A 25,849-nucleotide genomic window follows, 5' to 3' on the forward strand; every position below is an offset into this window, starting at 1 on the left:
AAGGTCCTTATGGGCAAAAACACAAGAGGAAAAAGTGCTTGGTGCTTCATTTATCAGTTCAGAAGGCATACAAGGGCATGTGGTTGCTTCAGTCAACAAATCAAGAGTTGCAAGAGGTTACCAAAGGGAAAAGAAACAGGGGGATCTCCCTGGCGGTCCAGTGGTTAAGACTTCACCTTCCAATGTGAAGGGGGTGCGTGTTTGATCCCTGGTCGGGGAGCTAAGATCCCACATGCCTCACGGCCAAAAGAACAAAACATAAAACAGAAGCAATATTGTAACAAATTCTATAAAGACTTTAAAATGGTCCACATCAAAGAAAAATCTTAAAAAAAAGGAAAAGAAACAGGAATTACCTCTTTTAATACCCAAGGACATGAGCAAAAAAGGGTAAAAACCAGAGAAAAAGGTAACAACTTACAAAAATTTTTTAATAAGTGTGGGGGGACACCAACACATGCTATAAATTTCAAAAGGCAATAGTCAAAAAATGAACAAAAGATTCTAGTGCCTGCTGGCCTGTTCCCCCCTCCACCCCTACAACCCAGAAGAGGCAGTGGCGGGGTGGTTAAAGTTTTGAGAAGTCTCCTAAGTTCCCCCACGGTCCTGGGAGGAGGACACTCACTGGGAGTGTCACCACACTCGACGGGAAGGACACCTCCAGCTACAGGGGACAGCAGGCCTGATCTTCAACAGGACAACCAAAGCTGGCTGGCCTCCCCACGGAACGAAGAGCTGGGGTGGGAACTTGCTCAGTGCTGAGGATACGGGGGTGGCGGGCTGTGTCTCTGAGGATGTCTTGGCCATTCCCTCATGACTGCAGAGTTGCTGCCATCGTTAGAAGCATGAAGGGCTCCCACAGCACCTGCGGCAGGAAGGAAGGGCAGGAACAAATGCACTCTCATTGCAGCCTGGCCTTTTATGCAAGAAGGGAAGCCCCGGCTGCTCCCACACCTCCATGTCAAGAACAATGCTGCGTCCACAGCCTCCCCTGACTGTGCAGTCCCTGCACCCGGGAACACCCTCCTCTGGGAGATCTGGGGAGGATGAGCTGCTCTACGAGCACCTCATTTTAGCCTCTTCTTTCTGCCTGGCACAGGCTGGTTGCCCCTGGGAGCTGCCACAGGAAAGGGGGTGAGCAACATCAGTGGGTTTTCAGTGATGGGCGCAGGAGCTCCTGGGGTTCAGATCCTGATGGCAGCGTGCCTTTGACAGAGGGACATGCCTGTCCCTTCAGTACAGTGACCTGGATCTTCAACAAAGTCTCAGGGATCATGACACCCCCTTCACCCCTCCTTTGCCCTAAGGTTACAGTACATGAGGTCAAGGTCAGTGCTTGGCTAACAGTCCCCAGAGGGGGCATCCATAGCCTTAGGTGGGGCCAAGGGTGTCAGGCACTCCCCCTCCCCATACAGGACAGGGAGGGGTGCCCGACAAACGGCCCTATCATTGCTGTGTGCATTTGCTTGCGTGCATTTGTTGGCACTGCCAAGCCTTATGCATGTTTGAGGCAGTTTGCCAGCTTTTCTCCTGAGGGCTTTCTTGACTTGGAGTTTGAGGTTCTTTCCTGCCATGAACTCTTTCCACATTGTTCCCACAGACTCCTGCCATCGTAAATTTCCAGCTGAAGGTGAAAGGAAGGGAGAAGAGCACATCGCCCTTGGAATTCTTGGAAGGCTCCCAATGACCGTTGGTTCTGGCACCCACACTGTGCTGGAGAAAGTGGCTTTTCTGTGGATGAGGTCTACGGATGAACAGAACCAGGAAACATGGCTCCCTCAGATTCCAGAACAGGAAGAGCCCCCTCTGAAGACCTGATGATGTGCTGGCCTTCATATCCAAATGTGCCACCCCCTCCATCACTGACTCGCTGCAGTTAGCCCACATATGGTGAGTTGCTTTTCTGCTGGTGGTGCTGCACCTGCTCTGAGCCACCAGCTCCCTGCAGTCCCTGCAGTGTGTGGACCCGACCCACTCCTCTTGCATCAGGAAGGATCAGGACTTCTGTGTCTGCAGAGTTGCAGCCAACTCCGGGTCCACATTTACTACAGCCTTTCCCTGGAAAACTCACATAAATGCCCTGAGCCTTGAGTTCCCTCGTCTATAAAAAGACGGATAGCAAAGAGGGAATCAAGATGGTGGAGTAGAAGAATGTGGAGCTCACCTCCTCCTACAGATACATCAAAACCACCTACATATGGAACAATTCTCACAGAACACTTTACTGAGCACTGGAAGAAGACCTCAGACACATGAAAGGACAAGAAAGACCTCCACATAACTGGGGAGAACAAAAGAAGAGAAGAAAAGAGGAAGTGGGATGTGACCTGCACCCCTGGGAAGGAGCTGTAAAAGAGGAAAGGTTCCCACACCCTGGGAAGACCCCTCACCAGTGAGATCAGCTGGCAGGTAGTGGGAGGTGCTTCAGAGGTTTGGAGGAGAGCACAGCAACTGGTCTGTGGCAGGCAGAACAGAGGGAGACCTGTACAGACAGACCTTGCCATTGCTCTGAGTGTCCCAGTCTGAGACGTGCTTCTGTTGGTATAGGCAGGGGCTGGATGCTGAAGGTCAGGCTTTGGAGGTCAGACCTGGGGAGAGGACTGGTGTTGGCTGTGTGGAGACAGCCTGAGGGGGCTGGAGTGTGGTACGGCTGCAACCAGGGTGTATGCGGAAGACTGGGTCTGCCATAGAAGCTAAGCACCATCGTTAAGTGGGACGTGAAGGGAAGAGTGGGGCGGAGTATTCCATAGCAGCCTCTTTCTCCATGCACTAGACAGGATGCCACCTCAGTGGGCTCCAGGAGTGTGTGCCAACGGGTTGCCCCCTCACAGAGGTGAGCCCCAGGGGCTGCACAATGTAGGAAGCAGGGCTGAAACCTCTTCCCGCGGCTGTGTGAGCTGTGACTTTACCACCACCACAATCTTTGTAAACTCGGTGCCTGTAGGCAGACAACTGGTGCTCCCATGGCTGCGGTGGGTCTGGTCTTAGCAGCTGTGGGCTTTGTGGGCACATGCACATGGGGGCTGGGCCGGCTCTGGGTCTGAGCTGCCTCCATAACACTCACAGTGGGTCCAGGTGCATGACCACTGTGGTCCTGGGACCTGACTGCATTGGATCTGTGCTGGTGACCTTATGAAAACAATGCCTGAGCGACCCCAGGGCTGATTGCTGGCATCCCCACAGTTGAGGTGGGGCCAAGGGCAGTGCCAACAACTGTGTACTTTGTGAGCCAGCACAACAGGTGACAGGTGACACCACAGAGCACACTACTGGTGGACAGCTCCAGTGGAGAAATACTCAGTGGCTCCTCTCGCAGTGGGCACACTCCAGTACCTCCTACCTTAGATTGCAGCTCAGAAACAGATCTTGGGGCTTCTACTCCAACAACTAGGGAGCAGGCCCTTCCCCCAACAGGGCTGAGACAACCACAGAGCAAAAACAGGAAGCCCTGCTCAACATCCAGTGCAGGCTTTGGTCACCACAACACCAGTCACACTTCCTATCAAGGAGAAAACAGCCAACACTTACTGAGGAAAGAGGTGGCAGGTATCCACACTAAAAACAGCCCTTGTTCCCAAAAATATTAAGCCCACACAAGGTACACAGAGACGCTCCCACATATATAGCCCTCCGAGACTACAGTAGATAATTGTTTCTCCTAAACTCACAGAGTAAGAGAAATATAAGGCAAATGAAGAAGCAGAGGAACCACTCTTAGGTAAAAGACCAAGAGAATTCCCTTGGAGGAACAAACAATGAAACAGACTTCTTCAGTCTAACAGACACCAAGTTCAAAAAGTCAGCAATGAAAATATTGAAGGAATTAAGAAAGGCTATTGACAGAAATGCAGATTACTGTAAAAAGGAACTAGAAACTAAAAGGTGAAGCAAAGAAAAATTAGAAAATTCATTTGCTGAGATGAAAGCTGAGCTCAAGGCAAGGAAGAGCAGAATGAATAATGCAGAAGAAAGAATAAGTGAGCTGGAAGACAGAATAGTGGAAATTACCCAATCAAATCAGCAGACAGAAAGCCAAATGAAAAGAATGAAAGCAATATAAGAGACATATGGGATAATGTAAGCAGGCCAATCTACACATAATAGGGATTCCAGAAGGAGAAGAAAGAGAAAAGGGGATTGAAGTTGTATTTGAAGAAATTATGGTTAAAAACTTCCCAAACCTAAAGAAGGAAACAGACATTCAGATACAGGAAGCACAGAAGGTTCCAAACAAGATGATAACAAACAGACCTACACCAAGATATATTATAATTAAAATGACAAAAGTTAAAGATACAGAGACAATTCTAAGGCAGTAAGAGAAGAACAAAGAGTTAATTATGAGGGAACCCCCATGAGGCTATCAGCTGATTTCTCTACAGAAACACTGCAGGCCAGAAGGGAGTGGCAAGTTATATTCAAAGTTCCGAAAGGGAAAAACCTGCAACCTAAGATACTCTACCCAGCAAGATTATTTAGAATAGAAAGAGAGGTAAAGTATTTCCCAGACAAGGAAAAACTAAAAGAATGCAGCAATACTAATCCTATCCTAAAAGAAATATTGAAAGACCTTCTCTAAATAGAAAAGAAGTAAGAAGCTATAGGAAAGAGAAAAATCACAATTGGAAAGCAAATTATTTAAGCAAGTATACAGATTAAAAAATCAAAAAATTTTTGTGAAAGCAATGATAACCACAATGAACAGCAAAATGATAAGTATGAAAATGTAAAAGAGGACATCAAAATCATAAAATATGGGGCTTCTCTGGTGGTGCAGTAGTTGAGAGTCTGCCTGCTGATGCAGGGGACACGGGTTCATGCCCCGGTCCGGGAAGATCCCACATGCCGTGGAGCGGCTGGGCCCGTGAGCCATGGCTGCTGAGCCTGCGCGTCCGGAGCCTGTGCTCTGCAATGGGAGAGGCCACAACAGTGAGAGGCCCGCGTACCACAAAAAAAAAAAAAAAATCATAAAATATGGTGGAGGAGAGTAAGAAAGTGCAGATTTTTTTAAAAAAGAAGTTGTTTGAGCCTACATAACTATCAGTCTAAAGAAAGTAGATATAAGAAGGGGTTAACATACTCAAAAAACAGGGCAACCACAAGTCAAAACCATAAAGTAGGTTCACAAAAAACAAAAAGAAGAGAACACAAGCATAATATAAAGGGAAATCATTAAACCACAAAAGGGAAGACAAAAAGAAAAAAAAGGAACAAAGAAGAAATATAGAATCAACTGGAAAATGAAGTTTAAAATGGCCACAAATACATATCTATCAAAAATTTCCTTAAATATCAATGGATTAACTGCTCCAATCAAAAGACACAGAGTGGCAGATTGGATTACAAAACCAAAATCCAACAGTATGCTGTCTACCAGAGACCCACTTTAGGGCAAAGGACACACATAGATTGAAAGAGAAGGATGGAAAAAGATATTTCATGCAAAAGGAAATGACAAGAAAGTGGGGATTGCAATACTCATATCAGACAAAATTGACTTTAAAACATAGGCCATAAAGAAAGATGAAGAAGGACACTATATAATGATAAAAGGATCAATACAAGAAGAGGATATTACACTCATCAACATATATGCACCTAATATAAGAGCACCTAAATACATAAAACAAATGCTAACAGACATAAAGGGAGAAATCAATGGGAACAGAATAATAGTAGGAGACTTTAACACCCTACTCACATCAATGGACAGATCTTCTAGACAGAGAATCAATAAAGCAACAGAGATCCAAAATGATACAATAAAACTGTTAGACTTAATTAATATTAAGACATTACATCCAAAAAAACCAGAATAAACATTCTTTTCAAGCGCACGTGGAACATTCTTTAGGATTGATCATATACTAGGGCACAAAATAAGGCTCAACAAATTTAAGTATAGAAATTATTTCATGCATCTTCTCTGACCACAGCAGCATGAAACTAGAAATCAATGACAGGAAAAGAAATGAGAAAAAAATGATTATGTGGAAACAAAACAACAAGTTACTACAAAACTAGTGGGTCAACAATGAAATCAAAGAGGAAATTGAAAGATACCTTGAGACAAATGCAATGAAAGCAGAGCCATACAAAATCTACGGGATGCAGCAAAAGCAGTTCTCAAAGAGAAGTTTAGAGTGATACAGACCTTCCTCAATAAACAAGTAAAATCTCAAATAAATAACCTAACTTACCACCTAAGAGAATTAGAAAAAGAAGAACAAACAAACCATATATGACAAACCCACAGCCAACATCGTTCTCAACAGTGAAAAGCTGAAACCATTTCCTCTAAGATCAGGAAGAAGACAAAGTTGTCCACTCTCACCACTATTATTCAACACAGTTTTGGAAGTTTTTGTTTTGTTTTGTTTTTTCTGAATGCGGGCCTCTCACTGTTGTGGCCTCTCCTGCTGTGGAGCACAGGATCCAGATGCACAGCCTCAGTGGCCATGGCTAACGGGCCCAGCCGCTCCACGGCATGTGGGATCTTCCCAGACCGGGGCACAAACCCGTGTCCCCTGCATTGGCAGGTGGACTCTCAACCACTGCACCACCAGAGAAGCCCAGTTTTGGAAGTTTTAACCACAGCAATCAGAGAAGAAAAAGAAATAAAAGGAATCCGAATCAGAAAAGAAGTAAAATTGTCACTGTTTGCAGATGTCATGATGCTATATATAGAGAATCCTAAAGATGCTACCAGAAAACTACTAGAGCTAATCAATGAATTTGGCAAAGTAGCAGGATACAAAATTAATGCACAGAAATCTCTTGCATTCCTATACACTAATGATGAAACACCTGAAAGAGAAATTAAGGAAACACTCCCGTTTACCATTGCAACAAAAAGAATAAAATACCTAGGAATAAACCTACCTAAGGAGACAAAAGACCTGTATGCAGAAAACTATAAGGCACTGATGAAAGAAATTAAAGATGGTAGAACCAGATGGAGAGATATACCATGTTCTCGGATTGGCAGAATCAGCATTGTGAAAATGACTATACTACCCAAAGCAATCTGCAGATTCAATGCAATCCCTGTCAAACTACCACTGGCATTTTTCACAGAACTAGAACAAAAAATTTCACAATTTGTATGGAAACACAAAAGACCCCGAATAGCCAAAGCAATATTGAGAAAGAAAAACGGAGCTGGAGGAATCAGGCTCCCCGACCTCAGGCTATACTACAAAGCTACAGTAATCAAGACAGTACGGTACTGGCACAAAAACAGAAATACAGATCAATGGAACACTATAGAAAACCCAGAGATAAACCCACACACGTATGGTCACCTTATCTTTGATAAAGGAGGCAAGAATATACAATTGAGAAAAGACAGCCTCAATAAGTGGTGCTGGGAAAACTGGACAGCTACATGTGAAAGAATGAAATTAGAACCCTCCCTAACACCATATTCAAAAATACACTTAAAATGGATTAAATACCTAAACATAAGGCCAGACACTATAAAACTCTTAGAGGAAAACATAAGCAGAACACTCTATGACATAAATCACAGCAAGATCCTTTTTGACCCACCTCCTAAAGAAATGGAAATAAAAACAAAAATAAACAAATGGGACCTAATGAAACTTAAAAGCTTTTGCACAGTAAAGGAAACCATAAACAAGACAAAAAGGCAACCCTCAGAGTGGGAGAAAATATTTGCAAATGAAGCAACTGACAAAGGATTAATCTCCAAAATTTACAAGCAGCTCATGCAGCTCAATATAAAAAAAAACGCAACCCAATCCATAAATGGGCAGAAGACCTAAATAGACATTTCTCCGAAGAAGATATACAGATTGCTAACACACACATGAGAGAATGCTCAACATCACTAATCATTAGAGAAATACAAATCAAAACTACAATGAGGTATCATCTCACTCTCGTCAGAATGGCCATCATCAAAAAATCTAGAAACAATAAATGCTGGAGAGGGTGTGGACAAAAGAGTACCTTCTTGCACTATTGGTGGGAATGTAATTTGATACAGCCACTATGGAGAACAGTATGGAGGTTCCTTTGAAAACGAAAAACAGAACTACCATATGACACAGCAATCCCATTACTGGGCATATATCCTGAGAAAACCATAATTCAAATAGAGTCACGTACCACAATGTTCATTGCAGCCCTCCTTCAATACCCAGGACATGGAAGCAAACTATGTGTCCATTGACAGATGAATGGATAAAGAAGATGTGGCACATATATAAAGTGGAATATTTCTCAGCCATAAAAATAAATGAAATTGAGTTAGTTGTGGTGTGGATGGACCTAGAGTCTGTCATACAGAGTGAAGTAAATCAGAAAGAGAAAAACAAATATTGTCTGCTAACACATATGTATGGAATCTAAAAAAAAAAAAAATCTCAAGAACCCAGGGGAAGGACAGGAATAAAGACACAGATGTAGGGAATGGACTTGAGGACATGGGTAGTGGGAAGGGTAAGCTGAGGCAAAGTGAGAGAGTGGCAATGACATATATAAACTACCAAATGTAAAATAGATAGCTAGTGGGAAGTAGCTACATAGCACAGGGGGATCAGCTCGGTGCTTTGTGACCACCTATAGGGGTGGGATAGGGAGGGTGGGAGGGAGATGCAAGAGGGAGGGGATATGGATATATATGTGTACGTATAGCTGATTCAATTTGTTATACAGCAGAAACTAACATAAAAATGTAAAGAAATTTTACTCCAATAAAGATGTTAAAAAAAAGGAACGAAAGAGGAGAAATCACTACTGATACTGCAGAAATACAAAAAACCAGGAGAGAATACTATGAAAAATGATATGCCAAGATATTGGACAACGTAGAAAAAATGGACAATTTTCTAGAAACATATGGCCTACCAAAACTGAATCAAGAAGAAATAGATAATTTGAACACACCAATTACTAGATTTGAAATAAAATTGTTAATTAAAAAAAAAAAACAACTCCTTACAAATAAAAGTCCAGGACCAGATGGCTTCACAGGTGAATTTTACCAAACACACAAAGAAGAACTTATACCAATTCTTCTCAATCTCTTCCAAAAGATTGAATAGGAAGGAACACTCCCAAAGTCATTGATACCAAAACCAGATGAAGACACTACATAAAAAGAAAATTAGAGGCCAATATCTTTGATGAATAAGGATGCAAAAATTCTCAACAAAATATTAGCAAACCAAATCCAGCAACACATAAAAAAGAGCATACACCACAACCAAGTGGGATTCATCCCAAGTTCACAAGGATGGCTCAACACACACAAATCAATTAACATAATACACCACATCAACAAAAGAAATGACAAAACCACATGATCATCTCAATGGACACAGAAAAAGCATTTGATAAAATTCAACATCCATTCATGACAAACAATTTTACAGAAGTGGGTATAGAGGGAACATATCTCAACATAATAAAAGCTATCTATGACAAACCCACAGCCAATATAATACTCAACTGTGAAAAGCTAAAAGCCTTCCCACTAAAATATGGAATGAGACAAGGGTGCCCACTCTCACCACTTCTCTTCAACATAGTATTGGAAGTCCTAGCCACAGCAATCAAATAAGAAAAATCAATAAAATGTATCCAAATTTGGAAGGGAAGAGGAAAAATTGTCATTATATGCAGATGACATAATATTATATATAGAAAACCCTAAAGACGCCACACAAAAACTACTAGAACTCATAATGAAATCAGCAAAGTAGCAGGATACAAGATTAACATATAGAAGTTGCCTGCATTTCTTTATGTTAACAATGAAATATTAGAAAGGGAATGTAAAAAAAAACAATACCTTTAAAAATCACATCCAAAAAAATAAAATACTTAGGAATAAACCCGGCCAAGGAAGTGAAAGACTTATATGCTGAGAACTATAAAACATTAATAAAGGAAATTAAGATGAGTCAAAGAAATGGAAAGTAATCACATGCCCTTGTATTGGAAGAATTAATATTGTTCAAATGGCCATACTAACCAAAGCAATCTACAGATTTAATGGGATCCCTATCAACTTACCCATGACATTTTTCACAGAACTAGAACCAATAATTGTAAAATTTATATGGAAGCATAAAAGACTCAGAATTGCCAAATCAATCCTGAGGAAAAAGAACAAAGCAGGAGGCATAACCCTTCCAGACTTCAGACAATATTACAAAGCTACAGTAATCAAAACAGCATGGAATTGACACAAAAATAAACATATGGATCAAAGGAACAGGATAAAGAGCCCAGAAATAAACTCACACACCTATGGTCAATTAGTCTTCAACACAGGAGGCAAGAACATATAATTGGAAAAAAGACAGTCTCTTCAGCAAGTGGTGCTGTGAAAGCTGGACAGCTGCATGTAAATCAATGAAGTTAGAATACACCCTTACACCATACACAAAGATAAACTTAAAGTGATTTAAAGACTTAAACATGAGACATGATACCATAAAACTCCTAGAAGAGAACACAGGTAAAATATTCTCTGACATAAATTGTACAAATGTTTTCTTAGGTCAGTCTCCCAAGATAAGAGAAATAAAAGCAAAAATAAACAAATGGGACCTAATCAAACTTACAAGCTTTTGCACAGCAAAGGAAACCATAAACAAAATGAAAAGACAACATACAGACTGGGAGAAAATATTTGTAAATGATATGATTGACAAGGGCTTAATTTCCAAAATATAGAAACAGCCCATACAATTCAAAAACCAAAAAAAGAACAGAATCAAAAAATGGGTAGAAGGCCTAAACAGACATTTCTCCAAAGAAGAGATACAGATGGCCAACAGGCGCATGAAAAGATGCTCAACATCGGTAATTATTAGGGAAATGCAAATCAAAACTACAATGAGATCCTACCTCACACCAGTCTGAATGGCCATCATTAAAAATTCTACAAATAGCAAATGCTGGAGAGGGTGTGGAGAAAAGGGGACCCTCCTACACTGTTGGTGGGAATGTAAGTTGGTGCAGCCACTATGGAAAACAGTATAGATGTTCCTCAAAAAACCTAAAATAGAGTTATCATATTATCCAGCAATCCCACTCCTGGTAATATATCCAGACAAAACTATAGTCCAAAAGGTACATGCACCCCTATGTTCATAGCAGCACTATTCACAATAGCCAAGACATGGAAGCAACCTAAATGTCCATTGACAGATGAATGGATAAAGAAGATGTAGTACACATATACTCTGGAATATTACTCAGCCATCAAAAAGAATGAAATAATGCCCTTTGCAGCTACATGGATGGACTAAGAGATTATCATACTAAGTGAAATAAGTCAGAAAGAGAAAGACAAATACCATACAATATTACTTATATGTGGAATCTAAAATATGACACAAATCAACGAATCTACAAAACAGAAACAGACTCACAGACATAGAGAAGGACTTGTGGTTGCCAAGGGGGAGGGCAGGTGGGGGAGGGATGGAGTGGGAGTTTGGGATTTGCAGATGCAAGCCAGTATAATAGAATGGGTAAACAACAAGGTCCTACTGTAGAGCACAGGGAACTATATTCAGTATCCTGTGATAAACCACAATGGAAAAGAATGTGAAAAAGAATGTATATCTATGTATAACTGAATCACTTCGCTGTTCAGCAGAAATTAGCACAACGTTGTAAATCAACTATATATTTTAAAAAAAGACAGATAACAGTGTCCTGCTTTCCAGAATCTTGTGGAATTAAAAGTGGAAGCAAAAGACCTGGTACAAAAGTGGGGGTGCTTCTGACAGACTTCCTCTCCTGAGAGGCAGGAGGTGATCCAAGGAGTGTCACCTGCCCAGGACATGGAGCTTCCCATTTTATCACAGAGAAAACAGCTGAAGTTTCCTGGCATTCATTTACTCAAGTCTTCCAACTTTTCTCATTTTTTGTGGCATGCTCATGTGCTATCAGAGTTGGGTTTTGTTTGATGGTCCAGTTTGAATGTCTCTTCCTTTTCATAGGCATGTTAGGACCACTCACATGTACTGATAAGACAGAAGGGTATGTTTGGTGTCAATCCTGTTTTACCATTTTATGCCATGCTTTCTATTTGTATTTTTTAAAGATTTATTTATTATTTATTTATTTTATGTATTTCTGGCTGCATTGGGTCTTAGTTGTGGCACCCAGGATCTTTGTTGAGGCATGTGGGATCTTTTGTTGCGGTGTGCGGGCTTCTCTCTAGTTGTGGCTTGCAGGTTTTCTCTTCTCTAGTTGTGGCACATGGGCTCTGTAGTTGAGGCGCACAAGCTCAGTAGTTGTGGCACATGGGTCCCGTTGCCCCGCGGCTTGTGGGATCTTAGTTCCCCGACCAGGGATTGAACCCTCATCCCCTGCACTGTAAGGTGGCTTCTCTACCACTGGGCCACCAGGGAAGTCCCCATGCTTTCTCTTTGTAAATTTCCCAAAGCAGCTGTGCGCTTCAAGTTGTCTTTGCTGCTTTGTGTGTGCAGTGGTCACCTTCCCCGGTGTCCTCTGCGCTGCTTCCTCAGATGGCACGCATGGGTCTGTGCCCAACACATGTGAAATGTGAGTGGGTGGGCTCCTCTTCATCCCTTTTCCCCATCCCTCCCACCATGTGGGTCCAATCCGCGAGGCCACGTTCTCAGTATGTGTTTACACTGCCTCACATGCTTGGCTGCTAGCCCATGGTTTGGCTTTACTGATGTTTGATGCCTGGCTCCTAGCAGTGAAGCAACAATTCACAAGACCTCTAACGCCCAAGTTCCTTTCCCTTCTCCCAGTTCTTGACAGTTGTGAACCTTCTGCCTTGTCAGAGTGTTATACTGTTTCCTTTTTGCTCTACTTCAGAGTTAAACTCCACTGGGTACCCACTGCAGGTCCTTTGGCCCCAGCTTCTCTGGGCTTCTTTGGTGGCCGAAGTTTTTCCACTGGTGGCTGCACCATGTAGGGGTCATGGAAACCTACTGAGATGTAACTGACTTACAACACTGTGGAAAGTTTAAGGACCACATGTGTGGATTCAAGACATTTACATATTTGCAAAATGAGGCCACCATAGTCTTAGCTAACACCTCTATCACCTCACATAATTATGTGAAATAAAATTCATATTTTATGGCAAGATAAGAAAAATTTGAACATAAAAACTCTTCTCTGCCCTTTGGCCTCCTCACTTCCCGCACTGTGCACTGTGTGTCTGTGTTAGGCATCGACCAGACCTCCCCCTCCCCCATCAGCAGGAATACCTGCTCAACCGTGAAGAGGAACTTTCTTCTCGCGACGACAAGACAACTCCTCAAATGGTAACATTCCTTCTTGATCTTGTAAGAGGTTCACATGACTCACCAGGATGACGCTTAGATCTGGATTATGTAAACTGTCAATAATACGTCATCTGGCGTACAGCCTTCTGTCTCAACAAATTATAGAACTGTGCCTTGACTTCTAATGGGCAGAACAGTTCTCAGAGCTTTCTGAGATGCTCTTCCTGGGTTATAATCCTTGAATTCGGCTCGAATAAAAATTTCCACTTCTTTCTCAGATTGACTAATTAATTTTTCCTCGACAATTTTCATTGCTATTTTTTGTGGTGGGAACAATTAAGATCCAGTCTCTTAGCAACCCTCAAAACTATAACACATCATTGTTGCCTATAATCTCTATGCTGGGTATTAGATCTCCTGGATTTATTCACCTACTGGTTGCAAGTTTGTACCTTAAATAACATCTCCCCATTTCTCCCACCCCCCAGTCCCTGGCAACCACCTTTCTACTCTCTGCTTTTACAAATTTGGTTTGTAAAATGCCACGTATTGGTGAGATCATACAGTATTGGTCTTTCTCTGTCTGACTCGTCTCACTCAGCGTAATGCCTGCAAGGTCCATCCATGCTCCACGGATGGCAGGTGTCCTTCTTTCTTGCAGCTGAACAGTATTCCAATGCACACACATGCCACCGCTTCCGTATCATTCATCTGCTGCTGGATGTGTTGTGGGCTGTGTCCACACCTTCAGGGGTCTTTATGCTTGGAGGACAGACCAGCATATATGAACTCCTAGACGCCCCCTCCCCTGAGTATCCTTCAGGTGCTGTTCACGGCTCAATGGTGCTGAATGTGGCTGCTGAGAAATCCAGGACCAGCCAGTCTTCTCTCTTATGGGTGATTTGGTCGTCTTGAATGCTGCCTAAATTAATTCTTTCCAATTCTCTCCATCCTGAAGTAAGGTAATACTTACCCTGAAACTATTGTCGAACCCAAGTTTGTGTGCCCAACGCACAGTGAGACCAAGCAAACTGAAACACTGGAGTTTGGAGCAGAGAAAGGTTTATTGCAGGGCTGTGCACGGGGACGAGGTGGCTCGTGCTCAGAAAGCCCAAAGTCCCCACTGGTTCTCGGGGAAGCATTTCTATAGGCAAAATTTAGGGGAGGGCTGCAGGGTGTGTGGTTTTCTTCTGATTCGTTGGTGGTGAGGGAACAGGCTGGTGTTCCGGAGTCTGTGCTCAGCATGGAGTTAGCATCCTCCACCTGGGTGGGGGCCTTAGTTCCTGCAGAAGAGCTCAAGGGTATATCGTTCTGTGTGTCCCTGGAGGAGGAGCCCAGGACCCTGTTGTTTCCTGACTGCTCCTCCTTGGTTCCTGCATTCTCTTACTTCCCTGGTTAGTAACTGAATCTGCCTTTTAGGGCTCAGGGAAGGCATAGGAGTCTGAAGCCTTTTCCCTACAAACCAGAAATGGGGGCGCAGAAAAGGCTTTTGTACCTGGGATGGCCCCACAGGGTCCTGCTTGGTTTTAATCCCGCTTTTTCTGGATACTCATCAATCTTGAGGGGAGCAGGTGTTGGACAAGAAAGGGAACGATATTTTGGATAGAGAGCTTAATCGGTCTTAGGGGGACTCAGTTTCAAAACCACACCCTGTGCCTTAAACACTCAAGGCCCTTAGGTAGAAACCAAGTGATTAAGGGAGACCTTCAAGCTTGGTTTGCAGAACATGGGGGAAAGCAAACCGCAGATCTGGAAATCTGCTGACAGCCCCTCGGACGGAGCATCCTGAGGGGCTAGGATGACTGATGGTGAACTTTGGACATCGCAGGCCGAAAACCCACCACGCGTGACACATGGCTGCTCACGTAACCCCCAGATTGCACCTGCGACCCACAGAGAGCGTGCAGTGCGGCCACACCTGTGCAGAGAACCCGTGAAACTGACTTTTACTTTCCACCGGTTGTTTCGAGCACCTTCCCTCCCCCTCCCCACTTCTCACAAGCGATCGGAGACAAAGCTGAACACATTGCCTCCTGTCTCCTTGCTTGGCTGCCGACTATAAAGCCTCTCTCTGCTTGGCCTTCCAAGGAACCCACTCGCTTGGTTCCATCCACATACTGGGTGGGACACGGGAGCTGGAGAAGATCCACCCGGAAAGGCGACTCCTGGGAAGCACTGAACTTCCTCCTATGTGGCCTCTGCCTGATGCCAGCTGCTTCGGGCCCAGTTATTTATTGATTGAAATGGAGCTGATGTGCAGCATTGTGTTAGTTCCAGGTGCACCACAGAGCGACTTGGCGTTCGTGTCCATTAAGGGTGATTGTGGTCCCCACGGCCAGACTGTTAACCGCGCCAGCACAAAGTTATTGCAATACTATTGCCTGTGTTCCTTGTGCTGACTTACTTATTGTGTAATGGGAGGTCTGTACCTCTAACTCCCCTTCGCCTGTTTGGCCCCCTCCCCACTCCCCTTCCCTCTGGCAACCACCTTTTTGTTCTCTGTATCTGAGTCTCTTTCATTTTATTATGTTTGTTCATTTGTTTTGTGTTTTTAGATTCCACGTATAAGTGAGATCATGTGGTATTTGTCTTTCTCTCTCTGACTTATTTCACTTAACATAAAACCCTCTAGGTCCATCCATGTTGTCACAAAAGATAAGGTTTTTTTTATGGCTGAGTAATATTTCACTGTATGTATATGCACCACGTCTTCTTTATCCATTCATCTGTCGATGCACATTTAGGTTGTTTCCATGTCTTGGCTATTGTGAATAGTGCTGCTGTGAACACTGGGGTGCAGATCTCTTTTCAAGTTAGTTTTGTTTTCTTTGTATGAATACCCAGAAATGGGGTTGCTGGGTCATTTGGTAGCTCTATTTTTAGTTTTTCGAGGAACGTCCATACTGTTTTCTACAGCAGCTGCACCAGTTTACATTCCCACTGACAGTGCGCGAGGGCTCCCTTTTCTCCACACCCTCGCCAACACTTGTTACCTGTGGTCCTTTTTGATGATAGCCATTCTGACAGGTATCAGGTGATATTTGCTCCTTAATATACATTTTGGATTCTGTGGGTTATATCAGCTTTCCTAATTTCATAAAAAATGCAAGTTTCCATTAAAAAATTCTACATTTTGCTTTTGCACAAATTCTGAGAACAAAAGGGGAAACTGCTGTGTGGGGAGGTGGGCCTGGAGGAGGTCTTGAACCCCCCAGGGGTTTCTGTGACTCAGCTCACCTCCTCACCTTCTCTGGCCTGCTCGGCAGCCGGAGGTGCCAGGCCGAGCACAGGCTGCTTATGGCTGTGGATGTGGTGTGGATCTCAAGGCCAGGCCGGTCCCACATTCTGGCCTCACTCCCTGGCAAGGAGTGGGGGGCTCTGGGGAACCCAGCCGAGGACACCCTGCTGCTCCTTCAGGCTCGGATGCAGTGGTCCTGGGGATGGCCGTGGCCCCCGGACTCTGTCTGCACCACTGTCGAGAGCTCTCCCCACACGTGGGCCTCTCTTCCCCTTTCCCGCTGGCTTTGCTCCTTCCGTGCTGTTGCGAGCACTTGCCCTAGAGGCTATAATGCGCCTGGTCACCCAGACCTGGCTGCCGTGTGTGGAGATGGCAGGTTCATGTGCCCAGGCTGCGAGTGGCCCTCTCCCTTCCTTACACCACAGTGCCGGCTCTTAAGTTGTACTTGAAATGGTTATTTCTTTTGTGTCAGAGTCTTTCCATTTTTGTCTTGGTTGGATACTGTTTGTCTTTATTAAAATAAATAATTTTGATTTTAAATAGTCTACATTATACTTACTGAATATTGAATGTATGTGTATATATACACGTATTCATATATATTCGATATGTACAATATAGACTATTGAAGATAAAATTATATTTTATTATAACTAAACATATATATAGTTTATTCAGTTGGGAAGGGGACAATCTCCCAAGTTCATGCCTGTGGAAAGTATATTTGAATGCTAGTTGCTAGTTTTTTGGGCGTAAGAGTCTTGGATTATATTTTCTCTCCAACAGGGTTTTATAGGCATTGATAAACGTTTTTTAAAGAAGTGGTGCCAGAATGTTCCCCTCTTACGCATGGTCTGATCCTGTGTAGGTGTTTGCTTGGCTTATTTTGAAGTCAAGTAACTCCAATAAAATCCATTTGTTTAGGATTGCTCTGGTTGTTTTTTTTCTGGGGATTTTAAGCAATTTCTGAAACGTTGTTTTGAGCTGCATCTCAGAATACTGGTTCTGGGTTCCTGGCTGCCTCTCCCTGCAATTGGCAGGTGGTGTGACCAGTGTCCAGTGTCACACTCCCGGGAGGATCTTTTCTGGGAGAGGTGAGAGCACTGTGGCCAGTGTGGGCAGGACATGTGATGGGCCTTAGGAGGGTGTGTGGGGTTTTCTCTGAGAAAGGAGGTGCTGCAGGGACCCAAGGCCGGGGGCCAGGTGAGTGACTTGGAAGGCCCATTGTGCTGTTATGAGGAGCTGGGTGCAGGGGAGGTGTGGGGTGGACAGGCAGTCTGTTTGCAGACAGCCGTGCGGGTCCTCAGAAGGTGGCCAGCAGCGGGAATGGTGAGCTCTGCCCCGGCTGCCCGGGAGCACAGTGGGTAGATGTGTGGTGTCCAGTCCACCAGGTTCGGGGCTGGAGCTCTCTCTTTGGGACTAATCAGCCTGTAAATGGCATTAGAGTCAGAGGACCAGGGATGCCTGCAGAGAGGAAAGAGGGCACGTGCTGTCCTAGGCACGGCCTGGTCAGCATCGGGGACGAGAGAGGGAGTAGAGGGGACAAAGGGCACCTGCCACGGGGGATGGGGTCAGAGAGCAGATGTCATGGAGGCCGGGACCTAGCGGGCCGCAGGAGGGGTCACTTGTCTGCAGCTCATGTACTTGAACGTCCCAGAATCTTTTACCAAAACCATGACTTATTTGGGATCCAACTTGGATTTCAGAGGTTCAAGGGACCTCTGTGCTTTAGACCTATTTGTTCTGAGAAACTCTAGGGGTCTAATTCCGGAAGATGCCCGATGGGCATGCAGACATGGGAGCCAACACGAAGCGTTTATAAATGCAAAGGACCTGGCCGATGGGCAGTCGGCACCAATGCTAGCCTTGGATACAAAGAGCTGGAAACCGTTTCTGCAGCTCCAAGGACCTGCCGTGCCAGCCCGTCGGGACCTGAGGGCTGCACACTCAGACACTTTGGCCAGGAGGCTAGACGTTGTCAGCACACTGGATGCCCTGGGCATCGGGGCAACTGAGCTGTGTACCAGAGGAGGGTCAAGTCATCGTGAGTCTGATGGCTGCCCACCTGCAGTCTTAGTGCTGCAGAGAGAGAAGGGGGTCCCCTGGGGCTGGCAGCACAGAAATGTGGGAAAAAGAAACAGAGAGGGTGAAATTGTCAGCATGGGACAGAAACACATCTTATTTTTATTAAATGTACATAATACCTGTCTAATTAACCCTATCGTATTTACTTTCTCCTTTGAAAAAGTCTTGCGTTTAGGTGTCTTAAGAACATACACTAATATAGCTTGCAAAATGTAAATAAAGCTCTAGAGAGTTAAACAAAACCGTTACAATAAACTGGTACATCAGAGGTCAGAAGAGATGTGATAAAAATACTGTTATGTTTTTATACATACCATTTGTTTAATTAGTCCTGCTATTACCACTAACTGGCACTAGTCCTAGTGTTTTGATTAAATAATAACATTCATTTAACAAAAGGGAAACAAATACCACATAATCTATAAGTTCAAATAGATGCCCACCCTTGTTTCTGTGTTACGGTGATAACAGGTGTGTGCATCCACAAGGACAGGAAGTCCCCTACATACGAACGAGCTCCGTTCCGAGAGCACATCCGTAAGTCCAACAGAGTTAGCCTAGGTACCCAACTAACACAATTGGCTGTATGCTGCTGCCTTTACGCTTGCTTCCAGACACCCTGGGCTTGAAATAAGGACACTGCACTGTATACAGTGCTATACAGTAGAGTGCACAAAAGCACAACCACTTCTAGAGGATGCACGCACGTGACATCGTGTGCCAGTCTCGTGAGCTAACTTACGTGATGGGACGTGAGCACGCACATTCCCGCCTTTGAAAGTCCACAGCTTGAAGGTTCGTATGTAGGGGACTTACTGTGCTCTCTCTTACGGAATCACGTTACCTTTTGCCTGGTGTGGCTGTGACCTTGTTGGCTGCCTGCAAGGGCGACCTCCCTGGGGCCCCGCACACGCGCAAGCACATTGTGGCTGAGGTGGTAGGGGTGGGGAACCCTTTTCTATTATCCTGGTCAACTAGAAGAGGGCCTCAGCCGGGCAAACATGCACGGCCGCCTGGGACTGGGGAGGGTGGATGGGACGTAAAGTATAATTGCTGTGGGGATGGTGGCTGGGAAGCTCTTCAGTGGGATTCAGTCGGGGTGGGCAAAGCAGGAGCCCTGCTACTCTGGCAGACCCAGATAGAGCTTATTCCTCCTGTGTGACAACAGAGGAATCTCAAAACACTATCGCGGACCAAGGTTGTGTCTATATTTTAGGTCTGCTGTCTTTCATTGGTGTGCAAAGGGGCTGCTCATCTCCAGACGCTGCATCTGCATCCCAGGATGAGCAGAGAGCAAACCACACTCCGGAAGCCCTACCCTTGGACCCCAGCTGCACCTCACTATCAAGACGAGGGCCACGTGGCTGCCCTTAGCCGCCAAGGAGTCTGGGCTGCATTAGGAAGGGTGAGGGGAGGACGGGTATCGGGTGGGCACTGGGATAGTCTGCCCCAGAGACAGACAGAGCAGGATCTGGGGGTGGGGTGAGGACCCCTGGTGTGGACCACGCTGAGCCGGGGTGGGAGGGAGAGTAGCGTCGGCCTTTCTGGGTAGGGAGACCCCAGGACAGGGCTAGGGAGGGGAGCGGCAGTGGAGGGGGTTCAGGGAGAGAAAAGTGAGGACGTGAGGGGTGGCGAGGGTAAAGGTGAATGGCTGAGGGTCACGGGTGCTGTAGGCAAGGAGCTGGAGAGAGGGGAGTGGGCGGGCGAGGGTCGGATGATGCAAACAGCGATTCTGGGGACAGAGCGGTGGGTGCTGAGGGGTCCAGAGGTTGGCCTGGGGCAGGCAAGAGGGAGAGGAGGACAGGACTGGCGAGACGGGGCCAGGACCTGAGGGCGTACACGCGGGTGACAGGCAGGAGAGCAGAGCAGCAACCCTCCAGGGCCCAGGGAGGGGGCGGGCGACTGGCATGCACGTGTGAGCGTGTGTGTGGGTCTGTGTGTGTGTGCGTGCACGTGCATGTGAGTGTGAGAGTGACTGTGAGTGTTGCTCTGAGGCCGTGGCTTCCAGGGAGGGTGGGGCTCTTGGACAGGAGGGAAGGGGCAGCCGTGTGCCCTGGCTCCTCCGGGTGGGGGTCACTGCCTGGACCTCTGGGAGGTCGGCGTGCGGTTCCAGGCGAATGGTTGTGTGGCCAGGGAGGGAGATTTCGGGGCTTTGCTGTGGGGTGTGAAGTCTGGGTGGGGGCCGCGTCTTCTGGGGGGCGGCGGGGACCTCCCGGTGGCTGGCTGGGGTGGGTGGGGGATGGTGCCCTCCACAGCCACCTTCCCGGCACGCTCGCTGTCCAAGCAGTGTGTCCTTGTCCAGGTGCGTCCAGGACTCTCTGGAGTCCCCTTCACTGTGGACCAGCGGCTCAGGGTCGCCCGGGCTGCCCCCGCCCGAATGCTGCATCTGTTTTTGCATTTCGACGAGATTCTGGGTGATCCTGGTGCATTCAATCTTTCCCGTGTGGATCTTAGGGACCCGGAGCGGGTGTGGGGAAGCTTAGGCGTCCCCTCTGCGGTCCCAGTCCTCCCTCGGGCCCTTCCCACCGCCCAGGGTCAGGAGCACGGGCTTGCTCTGGTCTGAGGAGCCCCTGCCCTGCTGGGGACTCTTTCTGGCTGAGCGTAGGGTCTTGGAGCTGTGAACCTCTGGCGCTGCCAGCTGAGTTTCCTCGTCCTCCCCAGGGCCCGTCTGTGCAGGCAGAGTTCTGGCGTGTCCTTGCGCATCCCTCTGTCCTGTCACCAAGTCCTAGATACTCCTCTCCAACTATAGCTAAAAGTGCCGCCTCCCCCAGGAAGTCACCCTGACTGACCCCAGACCAGATCAGGCAGGGAGACCCACACTCCGAGCCATCCCTGCACCTCTGCTCACGGCCTTGTGCTGCACCAGTGCGCAGGCTGCAGCATGGCCTGTGCCTGCCTGCAGCCACACCCCAGGCCCCGTTCAGGCACCCTGGGATGACGAATAAATGGATGAGTGAAGAATGAAGGAAAACAGGGCAATCTTCTCAGGGCAATCCCAGCCCTATGTTGAAGCTATCCGAGAACCTCCCAGGTCTGTGTGTATCGCGGGTGGGGCAGGGCAGGAAGCTGGGGGCAGGAAAGGGCTCTGTGGTCAGACACCTGAGCTGGCCCGGAGCTTATCTGCTTCCTGCATGCCGGGCAGCCGGGTGGGCGTGGGCTGCCGCACAGGGAACAGGCTGCCTGGGGCTTGGCTGTCCTCAGGTTGCCTTCCAACCGGTGACCAGCGCTGGCCGTTGGGGCCCGGCTCGCGGCCTTTACCATGAGGGGGGCTCCAGACCCTCCTGGAGACAGACTCGGGGGTGATGGGGGGCGCAGGTAGGTGGGCACACCTGTGAATGTAGGGTCCACCCTGCCCTGACCCACGGTGGGCTCAGGCTTCTGGGGGTCCTGCTGTGGGCTGGGGTACCCCAGCTGCCTGGCATGGCTGAGTTCCCAGAGCTGGGACAGAGGCCTGTGAGGACCTGGGAGCGGCCATGTCATGGGGCTTCTGTGAAGGGCGTCGCCTGGAGGAAGGTCCCCACTCAGGGGAGGCCCGGAGGCTCGGCTGTGGGTGCGTGGAGGGCGGGACGGTCCCTTTCTGGGGTGGTCTTCCCGGGGCCACTTTCTGAAATGGGGCCTGAGTGCTGGCTGGCCTCCAGCCCATGGTGGTGTCCTCCAAGTCTGCTCCCCGTGAGCCGGCACCCTTGCTGACCCCGGGCAGTGGGCAGAGCGTGGGAGGGCTGTGGTCCTGGTGGATGCACGGGGCCAGTCCAGCTCTGGGTCTCCTGGGGTGTCTGTGAGGGGTCAGTGGTGGCAGGATGTGACACTCGGCAGCTCTGGCCAGGGGCTCCAGAGCCATGGTGGGAGGGAGGGCGGGGACAGGTCCAGGACCCCATGGACTAGCCCAGCTCCCTGACCTCACCACGAAACGGGGCACTGGGGGGCATGTGCTGCAGTCGCCCCAGGGTCCGAGGACAGCGCCTGGCCGGCTGCGCTCTGCCCTCTGCCCTCTGGCCCGGGCCTGGGTCTCCGGAGGCCTGGGGGCCGGTTTGGCCACAGCTTCTCTCACGGTGTCGTTCCCATCAGCTCCAGCGTGACCCAGGGCTGCTCAGCATATCCCCGGCTGCACTCTGGGCCTCGAGGCCTCTGCCATGAAGGGTGTGCTGCTGGGCTGGGCTGGGGGGTCTCCTGTCAGGGCGGGGCCGAGGGCCTGGGCCTCTGAGCCTGTGGACTCCCCCTGTGGGCAGGTTTCGCGAGTGGCCCGAGGCAATGTGAGCTCCAGCCAGAGGGCCACCCTGCATCAGGCCTGCGCAAATTCCATTCTGCCAGGGGCCCTGTGGCGGGAAGCTGCTGGGAGACCCGCCGGCTGCGTCTCCTCTCAGGCAGCCCGCCTCCGGGCCCAGGACCCTTCCTCAGGCTGCTGCTGCCCCTTGCGAATGCAGGGTGAGGGTGTGCGGGTGTCTGCTGGCCGGGAGGGCAGGGCTGTGCCACACATTCAGAGGGTAGGCTCCTTGCTAACGGGCCACTTGGGGGCGGGGGTTTCTGTCCCTGAGCGTGTCGCCGTGGTACCAGCTACCATCATACCACCGTGGCACAGACAGGTGCAGAAACCCCCTGGCTGCAGGGCGCTCAGCGCCCCGCTGGTCTTGTATGCTGCAGGGTGGTGTCCTGTGGAGTCCCTGGGTGCTTTCAGCCTGGTCCATGTCGGGACGAGCCCACGGGGGGCGGACTCTGAGGCAGATGCCCCTGTCCCCAGCCCAGCCTGCGGCCACGGAACGTCACCCCTTCAGGCGCGAGGCATGGCCATCCCGGACCTGAGCGGCTGCCCGAGCCCCGGTCTGGCAGCCTTTGGGTTCCGGGCCTCCTTGGGGCATGGGGTCCGACCTGAAGCCAGGGTTCTGCCGCCTGGCTGGCCGGTCACCACGCCGGCCGAGGGAGGACTCCTGAGGGCAGGGGGGCAGAGGGCTGACGCGGGGCTCGCTCCCGCCGTGAGAGGGTTCTGCGCTCCCCCACCCCCAAGCCTGCTCCTGGGTCGGGGTAGCATCTGCAGCTGGACTCCCCTCCCCACCCCAGCCGCCCCGGCCACTCCACTCCGCCCACACCCACCCTGCGGGGGGCTGGGTGAGGGCAGCTAGGCCTTGATGGCAGGACGGTGCCCTGGGGTCAGCGGGGAGGGGTCCTGCACGGTCCCCACCGGGCCTCAGCTCCCCGAGGTGCCAGCTGGTCTGGCTGTGCAGCCAGCTGCAGTGGTGCCCAGGCTGCAGTCTCAGCATGAGAGACCCTCCTCCCAGACCCTCTGTGACTTCCCCTCCACACGGAGGGCGCCCTGGTGCATCTGGAGGGAAGGAGGGGCAGGCAGACGGGCGGAAGGGGAGACTGGGCCCCGGCCCTGGGGTGGGGTGCACACAGCAGCCCACCCTGTCCCGCCAGGGCCCCGGTCCCCACCTGCTTGCCCGGGCTGCCAGCCTCCTTCCTCACTGGCTGACCCCTTCTGCCTGTGGGAGCCTGGGGTGGGCTGGAGGGGCTCACGGCTGGGCTCAGGGCTTGGGTGGCCATCTAGGTGGCGTTCTGATGCCCTGTGTGCAGGGTCTGAGGGGCATTGGGTGGGGCGGGCAGCCCCTGAGGGACCCTGTGTTTGCCACATGAGAGGCTGGGCTGTCCCCCGGGACCGCGCCTGCCTTTGCAGGGAGGTTTGGGAAGCATGTCCTGTCGAGGGGAGCTGTCTGGTTCGGAGGAGCAGAGGTGGGGCAGTGGGCAGGGGAGCAGGGTACCCCCAGCCTGGGCAGAGGGAGGCCCCAGGGCTGGGCAGTAGGGGAAAGTCATGGCTCTAGATAGGCACTGGGGGAGGGACAGTCCCTAGTGCCCCTGCTGCCACCTGAGGGCCAGCAGGCTGGGCCTGTGACATGGCCTGACTCGGGCTGCCCTTCTGGAGGGTCTGGGCTCCAGCTTCGCTGCCATGTCTGTAAGTCACGTAGGGGACACGGAGACACACCCCCACGGTGACAAAAGTCCCTGCAGCCGCCCTTCCAGGAAGGTCTGCCCAGCAGGGCAGGCCGGAGGCCCCGTACTGGGGACAAAGCTCCTGGGAAGGGAAGCCTGGACGTAGAGCCTGCAGAGGATGGGCCGGGGGACCGCAGGAAGTGCAGCAGAGGCCCAGAGCAGGGGCGGCCCTGGACAGCGCCCTGCACCAGGAACCTGGCGGGTGGGGAGGCCAGCCCAGCTTAAGCACCCTGGCAGGGCCTGTGGGGGTCAGGCGGGCAGCTGTGCTGTGGGCTCAGAGGGAAACGTAGGTGGGCCAGCTCCTCCGAGGGGCTCTCCCCAGAGGCTGCTCACTCTGGGCAGGCTTCTGGTGCAGCGCACCTCCTGGCCGTGATCTCAGGAGACACTCGGCTACACTAGGAGCCTGTACAGCCCTGCTCCCAGGGAGAGGCCCCTGGACCCCCCTTGGGCCAGGCCAGGAAACGGACCCACCTGCCTTGGGACCGGCAGCAGGCTGGAAGGTGCTCCCACCTGCCCTGAACCCTACCCACTGCGCTCACCAGCGAGCTCCTAGGCAACTGAGTACAGGCCCAGTTCCAGCGTCCACTCCTGTCAGTTTCTCTGAGCTCCCAGCAGAGTCAGGAGGGTATCTAGGGGTCCTGCCTACTGGGAACTTGACCTGATGGTTTGCCCGGTGTGAGCTCTGTCCTTCCTGGTTCCTTTGGGTGTGGGTGTTGATAGTCTGGGGGCTTCTGCCAGCTGGCTGGGCTCTGGGCTTGTGGCTCTGTGGGTCAGTGTAGTCGCCTAGAGCCCTTTGAAGCCTCCGGCTGCCATGCCTGGACACAGGCCCGTGGGCCAAGCCAGCCAGGAGTGGTGCTGGACACTGAAGGCCTGGGCTGTGACCCTTGGGCCTTGAGGCCCAGCTGTCCCGACCAGCGGGTTTTTGCTGCCCCGTCTGTCGCTGTGGTATCCAGCATAGTATCACAGTAGTAGGGACCTCGGCAAAAAGCCCCTGCTTGTGGTCACAGGCCCTTCCCTGCTGGAGACCCCGGATGCAGGTGTCCGGCAGGCTGTCTCCACTGGTGCCCAGCACATCCTCCCACCTGCACCCTCCGCAAGCGTGGTCAGGGGGTGGTCTGCACCGTCTCCCCAGGAAGGACGCGGTGCCCCCCACTGAAGGCGTGGACAGAAGCAAGCCTCTGTGGAGTGGGTGCACGGGAGTGGGGGCACCCCAAGTCCTTTTAGGGGTCCAGGTGCACTGGGTTGAGGGGCTGCCCTGGGGGCTGGCTCCTCTCCTCAGGTGTCTCACACAGGC

The 25,849-nt window shown here is 49.5% G+C and overlaps 1 long non-coding RNA gene and 2 gene segments (V, D, J or C); all 3 read right to left on the reverse strand.

Annotated features, from left to right (window-relative positions):
- Window positions 1-25,849, reverse strand: part of LOC116748808 — a 136,166-nt gene that overhangs the window by 65,732 nt on the left and 44,585 nt on the right.
- Window positions 1-25,849, reverse strand: part of LOC116748807 — a 91,679-nt gene that overhangs the window by 14,642 nt on the left and 51,188 nt on the right.
- On the reverse strand, window positions 737-3,475 carry LOC116748819. 2 transcript variants are annotated; one of them, XR_004348392.1, is made up of 3 exons: window positions 3,341-3,475; window positions 2,391-2,588; window positions 737-865 (listed from the first exon to the last, which is right to left on the reverse strand). It is a non-coding gene; the product is annotated as an uncharacterized LOC116748819 (long non-coding RNA). The 2 variants fall into 2 exon arrangements; XR_004348391.1 differs by lacking the exon at window positions 737-865 and adding an exon at window positions 1,612-1,744.

The sequence above is a fragment of the Phocoena sinus genome, chromosome 2 (assembly GCF_008692025.1).
Source record: "Phocoena sinus isolate mPhoSin1 chromosome 2, mPhoSin1.pri, whole genome shotgun sequence".
NCBI lineage: Eukaryota > Metazoa > Chordata > Mammalia > Artiodactyla > Phocoenidae > Phocoena > Phocoena sinus.